Source organism: Camelus ferus, chromosome 23, assembly GCF_009834535.1.
Source record: "Camelus ferus isolate YT-003-E chromosome 23, BCGSAC_Cfer_1.0, whole genome shotgun sequence".
Lineage (NCBI taxonomy): Eukaryota > Metazoa > Chordata > Mammalia > Artiodactyla > Camelidae > Camelus > Camelus ferus.
In genome coordinates, this window is record NC_045718.1 from 14,281,883 (window position 1) to 14,295,934 (window position 14,052).

Consider the following 14,052-nt stretch of genomic DNA (forward strand, 5'->3'; position numbering starts at 1 on the left):
CCGGGACTCACGCTTTGGTTTTCCTCTCTGCCTCCCTCTGCATGTAAGCTTTGTTGTTTCCCGCTGGCAGGCTTCTTCCGTGTGGCCAGGCGTGGAGCCCCTGATACCTCCAGAGCCTCAGAGTGTCCACTGCTGGAAGGAATCAGATCTCATTTTCTCTCCAGGAAAGAATGTCATTGGCTCAGTTTGGGTCAGGTAGGGATGGGACCTCTAATAAAATGACATTTCCTCCCATATTAACAGTGAAGAGAAAGACCATCTTAAAAGCCTGGGTCTGAGCGTGGGGAGGACGGTCGCTGTTCTAGACAGACAAAGCAGGAGATACCCACAGTACAGAGAGGTACAGCTTGCATTCAAGAAAGGTGGGGGAAGATGGCACAGGTGATTTGGGGAACTCAAGGTGGGGTTCTCAAGAGGCCAGAAGAATAGACTCTCTTAAACATCGAAGGGAGGGACAAGGCTGACTGTATTTCCTTCAAGTAAGAGTTGGTGTGGGGGCGTGGGGACACGGGCCACAATGATGGAATCCCTCCCAGGCTGACCTGCTCTGGGGCAGCCGTGACTCCTGGCTGAGGGGAGCCAGGCTAGAGCCAAAGGAGAGGATACGAGGATAGCAGGGATGAGAAGGAAAAAGGGTCTAGTTAGAGGCCAGTCAGCCAGCCATACACAACAGACCAACCAGGAACTCCCGATGCTGGAGGCAGTACTGTCCCTCTTAGCCATGGTGGGGGAAGGGGCATGCCTCTACCCTCCACACTTGGAGGTTATTTCCTGGGTAGATTTAGTTTTATCCATTCTAGATGTCAAGCCAGCTGCTGGAAGAAACAAGGCACAAGATATCTGGAAACACAGGCACCGGGGGCTGGCTCAGCTAGGGAGACCAGGCTGTGGCCACTCCACCCCTCACATCCTCTTGCTTGTCTACAAGAGGGCTGGGGGGTTGCAAAGGGGTGAGGGTTCCTCTCCTCTCATCTCACAGCCCCCCACCAGTAATGGGGGGCACTGGACTCTAAGAGAAGGGCAGATCTACCCATGGATCCGAGCCCTTCAGAGGCAGGACAGATGGCACAGCCTCCATGGGCAGCGCCTCCCCTGCACAGCCTGCCTCCCTGAACCCAAGGAGTTTAAGGAGAGAATCTTGCCTTTCAGACACCAACAAGGCATCATTTCCCGGCCCGCCCAACTCCAGTGGCCAAAGTAGACTCCTCCTTTAACAGGACCGCACATCTGGCCTCAACTGTTACTCCCCCAGGACAAGTTTACGAAACAGTTAGGCAAGGCCACGAAACACAGACACTGCAGACAAGCTTAAAATACACTTTAATACATTTAAAGCACCATTTCGGAGACTGGCCTTCTCCTGATAAAGATGCAACTGACACTCACTGGGCGCTAAGATGTCAAGTTGTTGTAATCTGGCAGGAGCCTGATAAGCCATTAAATCTGAAGCTCTGTTCAGCTGATCCCTGTCCTTTTATTCCCCTGTCTTTCCCAACAATTGATCTGGGCTCCTGAAACTGACATTTTAATGGGAACTTCCAAACTCTAACAAGGTACCATCTCTATCCCAGCCATCAGTTCGTCCACTGAAATGCTCTGGGCAGTGGGGGGGGATGGACCAGGGGAGTTAAGGGAGAGGCAGGGAGTGAATGAGAACAAATCTCACGTTTGGTGCCCTCTAAATGCCAAGGAGAGTGAGACTTTCAATCCCAAGGAAGAAAGGAAGAAAGGACTGCATGGAAAACAATCCATGATGGCTTCCACAGAGGGTGACCCTAAACCCTCCTCTGCACCCCTGTAACCTTCAGCTGCGTGGGGCTGGGCTGGGCTGGGAGGAGAAGCACAAGGGCAGGCAGGGGCTTATTTGGGATTCGGTTCCCAAGACAGATGGCAGCAGGCGATCTCGAGCACCACATTAGGAAACTCTGAGCTCTGAGCCCAGCCCAACCACCCTAAAAAACTTTCTTTACTTTTGTCTGCTTAACTTTCCCTGGCTCAGAAATAGGACGTGGATGAGTTGTTGAGAAATAGCAGGACAGGAAAAAAAAGAGAGGAAAGAAAAGACCCAAATGTTAGGAAATTGGGAAGGGTGCTCCTAAGCAGAGGGAAGCCAGACCCCAAGGGTCTAACTCACAGCTCTGTTTTACCACGTGCATGTGGTTCTTCATGGGGGGTAGGAAGGATGCATGGTAAAGGAGTGGTGTGAGGTGCTGGGTCAGGATGGGAGGGTCAAAGAGGTGTCTTCCCAAACTCCTGAAGCTGTGGTTGGTCCCTTCTAGCAGCACAGTTTACAACTCTAATCTGCGAGGTGTATGTTAACCGACTTTCCATTAGCCTATGAACACGAGTTTGTGTGTGAGTGTGTTGTGTGTGCGCGCGTGCGCGTGCGCGTGCACGGTGAGGTAGGTGTGGGAATGCATCAGTCAATGAAGACACGCAGGGTGAACCAGTTGATGGTGCATGTTTGCACTTGAAAGCCGTAAGGTTCTGCGCAAAATCTATGGGTGGCACTGTTGCACAATGCTGGTGGGTGTGTGGCTGCTGGGGTGTGGTTAACAGTTTATAGTCGGTGTATAAGTGTGCATGGATGTCTGAGTGTGCGCGAATTAAAATGGAAACATGTGTTGGAGTTATGATACAAGTGCAGGAAAGTACACCAGATTTGGAGTCAATCTGACTTGGCCTGGAATCCTTGCGCTGTTGTTAAGGAGATGCGTAACCTTGGGCAAGTTACTGATCCTCAATTTCCTCATCTCTGAAATGAAGATAATAAATATCTTTCAAGATTGCCACGAGCATTGTATAAAGCTTTTTGTGTCACAGCCCACACATAGTAGGACTCAAAAGTAGGCAGCCCTCATCATGTGCTGTGGATGTGTCCCTGGTGGGTACAGAGGCAAGGGGGCGCTTGACCCCCGGGGACTGTGGGTGAAATCTGGGTGAGGACTGTGAACTAAGCTGTGTGTATAAGCAAGCTGCCCAGGGCGGATGCACCCAAAGCAACTCCTTCTCTTCCTCCAGTGAGCCCCCTATTCAGACAGGGGCGGGAGGGTGGCAGGAGATGGTACAAGTTTCCGCAGACACCTTGGGTTTCTGGGTCCTGGGTTTAAGTGAGTAAGAGGTTGAGAGGAGCTGCGGGAAACCAGCTGCCTGCAGAAGCTTCCTTTTCCCCTCCACCCAGCAACCGTTGAATACCGCCACCCGCATCCCCTCCCACCCCCACCCCCCACCTGACTTTCCGTTCAACGGTGGAGAGCAAGGGCGGGGAGGGAACCCCCGCAGAAAAGAGGATTCCTCTCCTTCTTTTCCCATTCCTCCTTAACAAACCAGGAAGCGGCGGCGGCTCGCCCTCGGGCCACCTTAACGGTGGAGTAACGGTCCGGCCCCCCGCCAAGCCCCACCCCCACCCCAGCCCTCGCTCCTCCCCCTTCTCCTCCCGCCCGGCCGAGCCCGTGTGCTGGAGCCCGGCCCGAGTTGGCGGGAGCCCTTGCCGTGAGGAGCATTTTCTTAAGAAAGCTCTGCTGTGGAGACCGTCTAAAGCCGGGAGTTGAAGGGGCGGGCTGGGGGGCACGAACCTCCTGGGGAATAAGCCCTCTGAGGAGAGCAAGGTCGGAGACAGCCGCCGGCTCCCCCGCGCCCGTTTCTTCAGGAGCCTGAGAGGTCCTTCCCTTTGGGAGGGCCGGGGGAGGAGACCCAGCCCACTCCCGGGCCGTAGCTGGGAAGGCAGGAGAGACCAGCCAGCATCTCCGGCGTGGTGGCCACACTGGGGAGACCGGTGGATGGCCATCCCCACCCTACTCCTGTCCACGGAAACCCGGAGGGAGAGTCCCGCGCGGAGAAGCCTGGATTTTGCTGGAAAGAGAGGTAGGATTGCAGAGAATGAATTGAATCTTGATTTGCAAACTTAGTTTCTTTCTTTTCTCTCCATGGCTTCTGAAACTCCCTGAATTTGCTCTTTCCTAGCGTATTTCTTGGGACTGGGTTTCGGGGGGGGGGGTGCGCGCGTGTATGTGTGCTTGTGCACAGATTTGTTAAAGACTGTTTTCTCAGTTCTGAGAAACCATATAATCAAACAAGTGATTTCTTCCCCCCTCCTAGTTTTTGTCATTCCTTGGCTGTGGGGGTAGGGAAGTGGAGGGACTGTATTTTTCATACCCAAATTGAGCTTTTGGAAAAAGCATTTATTTTCCCCATCCGTTCCTGCCCTCCCGCTCCCCCTTGGCTTGGTAATGAGACGCAGAATGGAAAACTGTTGCAAAAATATTTTCCGCGTCTGTTCCCTTTCTTGAAAGCCCCAAAGAGAGATGGAAAAAAAAAACCCCAAAACAACTGAGTAGGAAATCTTCAACAGGAAGGAGGAGCCGCAGTGGGGACCGGGAGAGGGGCTCACTGGGGGGTGGGTGGAGGTAGGAGCCCTGAGAAGTTGGTGGGGTTTGAGGAAGGGGAGTGCTCAAGTTAAATTTCTTTAGCTTGATAGAGAAACCTCAGCAGATTCTCTCTGCCGCTTGCAAAACGTCCTCAGACTTTCACGTCTATAATTAGCTGTGGAAAAAGCTGGGAGTTCCCTCCAAAGGCTGTTGTTTGAGTGTGTGCGGAGCGTCAAGAACCAACTGTACGAGTGTCTCTGAGGGCACCATCCCATACATCACTGGTCCCAAAGAGGAGAAAGGGAAGGGGTGAAGTTGGAAAGTTTGCAGTGTTAAGGCTGGTGACTGTGGGGCTGGTGAGTGTTTGGCGGCTGGAGGTTGGCCACAGGCATCCTCGGGAGGGCGCCTTGAGTCGTGTCGGGGGCGGCCGGGGGGAATCTCCTCGCAGCTGCGGCCCGGCCGGCGCGGCAGCAAACCCGCGGCCGCGTGACCTCGGCGGGGCCGCGTGCGCTCGGCGGGGCCCCCTCCCCTCGGCGGCCCCGCGGCCCCGCCCGGGCGCAGCCCTCGCGCAGCTTTGCTCCACCCTCCGGCTCTGCCCGAACCCGAGTACTCGGGGCACCGGGCGCTCGGAGCTGCAGCGGAGCTTTCCTGCCTCCGGGGGACCGTGCTGAGTGAGCCTCAGTCCCTTCCACTTCCAGTTACCATCCCCGTGTCCCTGGCTGGATTCAAGGTCAAGTCCAAGGAGCCCAATGCCGGGGACGATATAAAGCGCTTAGTCCATGTTTGTTGGAAGAAGGCGGTGGCATCAGGGAGGAGCCTGAGAGTCAACATCTGGGCATCCGCCTCATCCCGGGCTGATTCCGACCTTGCCCTGTGGTCTTCGGTTTCCCCCTAGCACAGTGAAAGCCCTCCCACAGTGATGGTGGGAGGGAGTGGCTGAGTCAGATTTGTTAGACTTCTGTTGTCTTTGGTGTCAGAAGAAAGTCAAAATGGGAGGGCCCAGTTAGAGGGCAGAAGTGCAGCAATTAGAGTTTGCCCGAGGCGTGAGACCTGGAAGGGGCGGGGTCGTGTGGGGGAGGGGCGGAGGTCCCTGGGCGAGGATTTCGGGGAACCGTATTCTTCCCCGGTCTCACGGACTGCAGCGTTTTGAGAAAAAAGAGAGGTCCTGGGCTGCTCAGCCAGCGCTGACCTAGCTACCACCTGTCAGGAATTCGAGTATTTTGCAAGAAATTGCCTTTTACTTAAGAATTTAGCTTCTTTCAGTAACCCCCATGGGCCTTTCTCTTTTTTTCTGTTCCCCTGGCCTTGGACCCAGAACACAGAGACACTTACCCGCGAGGGCATTCCGGATCCACCAGGTCTTGGAGGGAGGAAGGGAGGATGTTCGTTCTCGGTCCCAGGACCTTAAGAAGTATGCTTTGCTGTAACTGACCCGGGTGTTTGATCTGACCTTGAAGAGAAAAGTCCTACCCTGGGCCTCACTGCCTTCCATGGAAGGATGAAATTCTTCCTGCCTTCTGACCTCTTTCCCACAGCCTACCCCCAGACAGGGCTCCCCTCCCAGCCAGTTCCCTGCTCCTCAGACGTGCACTGACTCCTGTCAGGGTGGGCAGGGGTGAGAGAGAGGGGGGGGATGAGAAAGGTAAGGCGTCTGGGTCACAGGGAAGCAGAGCCCCTGGGCCAAGTCAACTGGGATGACATCCTTTCCCCACTCATGTCTCCACGTTATAGAATGCGTCATAGGAATAAAGCAGGCCCTGGGATCGGAGTCCAAAAGGCTGATGTGGGATGTTTTGTACTTGGCTTCCTCTCCCAGCTTGTCTCTTTGTCTCCTCTTTCCCTTGTATGAGCCATTCTTGTTCCACTGACTTATTTCCTCTTCACATGTTAAAACAGAAATGACAGGGGACTTCTGCTTCCACCTTAAGCCAGTCCTCTGTTCAGCCCACGAAAAGAAAAAAAAAATGGACTGAGGAGGGAAACCAGGCAGGATCTACTTGGAACCAGAGCCAAGGGCTCCCAGTCTGGGGAGGAGCTGGTGGAGGCAATTTGCACTGGGGGGAGGGAGGTCGTAGAGAGGCCAAAGCAGAGAAAAGGGAGGTAAGAATATGGGTGTCAAGGGGCGAGGGTCCCCTCCTCTCTTCTGCCTCTCCCCCACTCTTGTTCTTTCCTGGCTGCAACTTTCAGCCTCATCGCTTCTCTCTGCCCTGGTTTCCCGAGTTAAGTATAGAAATCTCTGGGATAATTCAGGGAAATGGACTGGAATGGAATCAGTGAGACCCCTCTGCTTGCCTTCCTGCCAGATCACTAGGGCAGAGGGAGCTTGGGGTAGTGTGTTTATTGGTGGGGAGGTTAAGGACTGTCAGGTAGGCTTGGGGACACTCTCAGCTCAGAACACCTCCTAGCAAGATCCACGGGGGTTGCAAAATCAATTCCAGAAGCACAAACCAGTGCAACCCCCATTGGAGGGGAAGTTAACGATATCTAACAAAACAACATATGCATTTACCTAACAGTTTTATTTCTAGGAGGTATCCAGAAAATGTGCACAAGGTGATTCTTTAAGGTGTATTTGTAATAAGAAAGGAAATCATTGGAAACTATCACTGCCCGTCCTTAGCAGACCAGTTGAATGAGCGGCAGCACATCCACACAGTGGGATACTATGCAGCCTAAACAAATGAGTAGGAGCCTTATGAACTGATATGACATGATTTCTAGGATATGTTATTAAGTAAAAAAAAAAAAAAAAGCAAGAAGCAAAAGAGTGCATATAGTATGCCACCTTTGGGTTAAGAAAACAGGAGAAATAAGTTTTTTGTGTGTGCAAATTTACTTATACATACGTATATACACAGGAAGGATAAAGTAGAAATTAATTAAAATGATTACCTATAGAAGGTGGGCAGAAGCAGGGTAAGGACATAGAGGTGGGCGTGCAGGTTTACTGATTATACCTTTTCAGACTGTTTTGATTTTTAAACCGAAATATTTTACATATTTACAACTTAAATTAGATCCAAAAGAAAGAAAAAAGCGAACTCTAAAAGCCAACCATTACAGAAACAATGAACCTAACTGAATATCGATTATATTACAAAGAAAATAATTAATTCAAGTATTTCTTGAGTTTAACGCCCTGACTCTATATCCTTAGTGGAATCTATGTTCTAAGGATTAAAAGAATTGCAAAAAAAATCTTGAACTTTATTTTTTAGATGTGTTACTGATTATGGTATTGGTGTCATAAAATGGAAACTTCTGCTGATTGTAGAATAGAACAAAGGAATGACTATGCTGGTATTTTTGGAAATCAGGGTTTCACTATGGAAGACCAGAGACAAAAATGTGGAATGGGGGAAGGTGAGGCAGAACCCTGTGGTTCTTTATCCATCGAGGTCTAGAAGCGTCTAGAAGCAGCACTATACAGTAGCACTGATTGCACTTAGTGCCTGGATTTTTATTTCGAAGGACCACGTCTCACTAAAAGGAAAGTGCTCCTTGGAGAAATGGCTGATTCCAAGTGTGGGGCTAGGAAACTGCAAGTGAGTCATATCATTGCAGAAAGCTGGAACATGCTCTTTGACAAAAGGACATAGGAGTTGGCTTAAAGGAGCCACTGGACAAATTTGGGACACACTGAACATCACAAAGAATTAATAGTAACAGATTGTAAGACACTGAATCAAAGGTTCCGTGAATCCATGCTGACAGATAAAAGGGAACAGGGAGGAGCAGGGAGACAATACCCTTAACAGATAGATGCCAGCTAACGAAGTGTAGAAGTGATGACAAGTGATGACAGAACTTTTAATTTACCAGCTTGCAGCCCTAATGTAAGAGCTGATTCAGGCTGGACTTACTGCTAATGGAAACTAAGACCAGTGGGTGGAAGTTTGGTCTCCATGTGCCATCTCGTGATTACGTACACCTTACAAAAGGAAAGACCTGTTTTTACAATGAGACGAGTCAGCTCAGACCAAGTAACCAAGTAGCCAAACATAGTAATGGGACCACCTGGCACTAGTTCTTCCTGATGTGCGGTGAGGGTTCAACCATCTCACCTGTATTCATGTCAAAAATGTTGATCATGAATCCAGTCACGAGGAGACAGAAGACAAATCCAGAATGAGAGCCATTCTACATGGCAACTGACTGAGACTTCAAAACAGTGAATGTCATTTAAAAAACATTAAAACTGGGTGTTTGAAGAGAAGGACAGGGAGGCAGAAACCAGTCTAGATTTAAAGAAACTAAAGAGACATTATAGCCAAATGCGATGCATAAACCTTAATTGGATCTTGGGTCCAAAAAAAGAAGAGAAAAAAGACTATAAAAGACATCTTGGGACAACTGGGGAAGCTTTAATATTGATATTAGATGACGTATAGTTATTGTTAACTTTGAAAGGTGTGCTAATGGTCATGATAAAGGTTTTGTAAGAGAATGTCTTTATTTAGCAAAAGTATTTAGGGCATAGTGTCTGCAAGTGATTTTCAAATGGTTCAGGAAAAAAAATGTGAGCGTATATATACATTAAGGGGGCATACAAAATGCTGACAGGTGGTGAATCGAAGTGAAGGGTCTGGAGTTGCTTTTTCTACTCTTTTTTTCAAACTTTCAAATTTGAAATTATTCCGAATACTATGTTGGGGAAGAGAACTCTGTGCCAGGAAGGGTTCCTAGACTCCTCTCACTCATCCCCCTGACCCCTGACCCCTGACCCACAGGGACGCCTTTTCTCAGTTCCCCTACAGCACACTCCCTGGGAGACTTCATTCTCACTTCACTGCCATCAACCCCCAGCTTTTCCTTGTGGGTGGGAGCAGCTGGGGCACGATGGGTGGGCCAGCCAGGCCAGGAGCAACAGGTGGAAGCAGGCCTTTCCCCACCATGCTGTGGGCCTAGGGACAGAGGGTGGCCAGGATCACCCTCCTACCTTTGGAGGAGGGTCCCAGACGGTAAGAGGAGGAATCCATCAATAGTCCAGAAGTTGTTTCTGACCACCTTTCACATCCCTTCTTTTTTTAAAAAATATTTTATTTATTTAGTATTGTATTATTTTATATATTTTTTGGCAGGGGGGTAGATAATTAGGTTTATTTATTTATTTGTTTTATTGAAGTATAGTCAGTTTACAATGTTGTGTCAATTTCTGGGGTACAGCACAATGCCTCAGTCATATAGGAACATACATATATTCATTTTCATATTCTTTTTCACCTGTAAGTTACTACAAGATGTTGAATACAGTTCCCTGTGCTGTACAGTAGAAACTTCTTGTTTATTATATGTATATTAGTATTTGCAAATCTCAGACTCCCAGTTTATCCCTTCCCACTCACTTCCCTCCCTGGTAACTGTAAGTTTGTTTTCTATGTCTGTGAGTCTGTTTCTGTTTTGCAAATAGTTCATTTGTCTTTTTTTTTTTTTTAGGTTCCACATATGAGTATCTCATATGGCAGTTGTCTTTCTCTTTCTGGCTTTCTTCACTTAGAATGACATTCTCCAGGTCCATCCATGTTGTTGCAAATGGCATTATTTCATTCTTTTTTATGGCTGAGTAGAATTCCACTGTATAAATAGACCAGTCATCTGTTGATAGACATTTAGATTGTTTCCATGTCTTGGCTATTGTTATTTATTTATTTTTTAATGGAGGTACTGGGGGTTGAACCAGGATCTCGTGCATGCTAAATGCTCTGCCCGCTTCACATCCCTTCTGGATGCTGTAATTAGGAGATTCTGAGAGAACCTGGCTGTGCCAGGCTTGAGCCTTCATGTGTGGGCTAAGCAAGGAGCAAGGCCTTCTAAGCCCTCCCTTGCTGGAGACTGCATAGTGGCTGTACTGTCAGGGACCCCAATCACCATGCTGTCCACCGCTGCCTTCAGCCTGGTCCTAGCTCTGGAGAGAGAGCAGATTTCCAGGGCTGCTCGCCTGTCTCTCTCTCTCTCTCTCTCTTTTCTCCCTGGAAACCCGGGGCTAGGCCCTGTGTAACTCAGGGCTCTTGTCATGTAGGAGAGGGCTATTGATCCATTAGTCAATTCCCCTTCTATCTTGCTTAGGGAGCCTGAAAGAGTGGGAGCCTGGAAGTTGGAAGGGGGCAGACAGGGCGGAGTTTGTGCTTGAGCACTGCCAGGCCTGCCAGAGGAACACGGGACTGAGAGTCAGAAAACTGGTGATCTGGGCTCCTGACTGCTGTGTGACCTTGACCGAGGCAGGTGATGTCTCTGGGCCTTCGTCTCCCCCACTGTAAAATGAAACCAAGCTTGGGCAAACAGGTATCTCTGGTTCAAGACTCCTTTACTACAAAAGAGAAAAACTCTCAATGCCCAAACCAAACTCTGTTTACCATGGAATGTCATGGAGCACAATGTAACAGCCTGTAGCTGAGTTCCATCCCCCTTCCCAGGATGACCAGAGGTAAGGAGACCCAAAAGGATCTGCCTGGTGGACAGCCATACCCTCAAGGTTTGGGAGTAGAACAGATTCTTAGATTCCCCATCTCCACCTGTCTGAAAGTTCAGTTAAGTACCCTGCTGAACACAGTCGAAGGCCACAATTCTGCTGTGTCCTAAGCCAGAAACTAAGAAAGATTGGCTCGAGATACAGAAATCTAAGGCTTCAGGGAATTTACTGTCTCCTAGGGAACTTGGTCCTCCAAAGAGTCATCAGGTCCGACCGTACGAAATTGCCAATGTGCAACCGCTTTTGACCTATAAAAGGCAATTTCATGTGGTTCACTTTAACATTAACATCATTAGACACTGGAAATCAGAAACTACACTCAGTGCTGTGGGATGGAGATGAGGTTTCCGTGTGAACAATGGATTGGGTGTAGAGAAATTTGGGTAAAGCCACCAGCTGCTAGGCTGGCCTGCCCTCCCTCTCAATCCAGACTTTTGGCCCCTTTGGCCGAGCCCTTGTCCAGACTCTGGTTGAGATTTCAGCGTTAGCCTTTCTGGTTACTGGCCGGGGCAGCCAGCCCACGGGTAGAGAGGAGTGTTCTGTCCATTTATGGCCCACCATTTCTGTGCCCTGAATGCCCTGCTTCACATCTTGGGAGCTGAGGATGGAGGAAACGAAGAAGGAGAGAAACAGAAAATACCCACCCTATTCTTTCCCCCATCTAGTGGCAGAAAGAGCTGGGACACACACTTGAAGCCTCATCTGGCACAGGGACATACGACCTAGTGATGCTGGGAGCTGAAGGAGTGTTGGTAGGAATGTGGGGACCAGAATTTGACAGGCTCACCTGCAGATTATTCTTGGAGGTGGTGATTGCCAAACAGGATTTGAATGAGGAGAGAAATAGATTTGATGGCGGAGGGGCATTGGGAGGAAAGGCTGTGCTGCTGTTTCTGGCCTTGCAGAGGGTCAAAGGCTCAGGCAGGTGAGGAAGGCTGCCTGCCCCGTGCCCCCCCCCCGCTGGAATGCCTCCAGCCTTTGAGCCAGCACCCGGGGACTCAAGCAGGATGGCATCTGGCCTCAGCAGCCGCAGGCTGCCTGCCTGCCTGCCTGCCTGCTCTCCTGGTGCTCATGGGCCGTTAGGGTGATTTTTTGATGTTTCCTCCCCACTGTCTGTACCACAGCCTTCTTTGTGGGGAGCACTCATAGGACACCTGTTAGAATGCTAGGATGGGCACAGCTAGCGTCCAAACTTCAGGGGCTTTCTGACCTTGGTACAGGGGATGTCGGTCACCAGGCTTTGGGCTGGTGGGAGGTAGCCAGAGCATTTGAGATGAATAGAGTTGGAGAAATGGTCCAGTTTCCCTTTATCACAAGTGAGAAAACTAAAACCTAGAGACTTGCCCAAGGACACCAGACTGGTTGGAGGCCGGGCAAGAGCTAGAGCCCAGTTCTCCCCACTCCGAGTCCGTGACGGGGCCCCTGACCCCCTCACTGCATCACTGTGTGACCCAGATCAATGCCAAACCTCCTCAGTACCCAAATTTCTCTACCCACGTGACAGGGAGACTTATTCCAGCCCCTCCAGGGATAATGTGCAGCAGGATGACCTCGTGTGCTAGAATCATTTTGGAAGAGAGAGGCTAGAAACCATAAAAGTGCTGTGCTGTGTTGCTATTGTTGCTGCTATGATTAACAATTAAGGTCATTAGCGCTAGAGAAAATGCAAAGGAGAAGCAGTCTTGGCACCACCCTCATCACTGTGTAGCTCCTAATGGACCTGGGTTTCTTCTCTTGGTCCTTCTCCCAGCCGCTCCCAGCCAGTTGGGCCTTGAGCTGGAAGAAGCAGGGTAATTGAGAGGGGAAGCAGGAGTCCTGGAAAGGGGAGGGCAGGGCCTTCCTCCTGCCTGGGTGCCCCTAACCCCGCCCTATCCCTGGTGTGTGGCCAGTCTGAAAGTCAGAGGGAGGAAGGAGGCAGGGCGCCTCTGCCCTTCATTCCTTCACCGGTGGCTGACTGACCCAGGTTGGTGGTGGAGATCTGGTTTGGGGACTGAGCATCAGCAGGGCTGGGCCACTGTAATGGGACAGTGCCCGTCGATTTTATTCCCAGAGCCAGACTGTCATTCATCTGCTTGTTCATGTATTCATTTGTTCATTCAGCAGACCCAAAGTAAGCACAGACTGTGTGCCAGGCGCTGCGTAGGACTGGGGGAGAAGCGGTTACCTAGAAGGCAGGGAAGGTCTAAGAATCGCCTCCTTTCAGCTCAAGGACACGTGTCCTGAGCCTGGGTGCTCCCAGCAAGCCCTGATTGCAGCAGCTGTTACAGGGAACTTGCATTTGTGTCCTTGGAGAATACCGTTAAGCCCTGCCCTCAGGAAGATAAGGCATAGATTCCAGACAGGATTAAGCTGGGAGGGGCCTTGGAGACCATTGCAGGGCAGCCCATGTGCAGCCAGTGAGACTGTGGCCTGATGGTGAAGGACTTGCCCTCGTCCTTTGCCAGAGGAAGCCTCCTCCCAGGCCAGGGCTTGGTGCTGAAGCTGGGTGGGTGTTCCTCCAGCACAGTGTATCCCGTCCTTGGGCTGGCATCCCAGTGTTGTCCGACTTTGCAACCCCTTGCTTATGTTCTGGAGCCCCTGAATCTGATGGGGCAGAGACATTCTGTTGCCGGGAATTCTGTTGCAGAGGGCTCTGAATGGAACCTTGGAATGAAAAAATAAACTTCTGGAGAAATCCTCCAGTTTCCCCTCCAATCCTCACTTTAGCCCTTGCACCCTACTTTCCACAGACAGTGTGATATTGAAGGATAGAAGAGCGGATTTAGACTTGGTTGGTACACGTTGTATGCATCTTTATTGAGCCTCTGAGTTCCCATCTGTAAAGTGCCTTTCCTTATCTACCCTATGGAGTGTTGTGATGGACAAATGAGATATGGTAGATGAAAGCATTGCATAAACGCTGCCTTTCTTCTCGGTCTCCAGTTCGAGTTTCAGTCCCTTCTCTTTACTGCCCAGCCCTTTGACCCCACTTTCCAGCACATCCTTCTCTGTTCTCTCACTGTCCACTCCAGATCCTGCTCTGTGTCCTCTCCTTGCCTAGATCAAGACCTAACACAACACTTACTGCATCATAAATAATAAAAACAATAATGGAAATAGTCCAAGGTTACATTCACTAATTGCTCGGTATTCAACTTGGATTATCTCATTTAATATTCTCAGCAGACAATGAAGTCAATGCTAACATTATCTTCATTGTACAGATGAATAAAGATG

At 50.0% G+C, this 14,052-nt stretch overlaps 1 protein-coding gene across 5 annotated transcripts in view; it reads left to right on the top strand.

Moving 5' to 3' along the window:
• The first annotated feature begins 3,456 nt into the window (after window positions 1-3,456).
• ATP2B4 (ATPase plasma membrane Ca2+ transporting 4) overlaps window positions 3,457-14,052 on the top strand; it is a 95,273-nt gene continuing 84,677 nt past the window's right edge. For all 5 annotated transcript variants that reach the window (XM_032466668.1, XM_006178185.3, XM_014553736.2 and 2 more), the window contains exon 1: window positions 3,457-3,864. The gene's annotated coding sequence lies outside the window, so the exon portion shown is untranslated. The remainder of the gene's footprint in view (window positions 3,865-14,052) is intronic.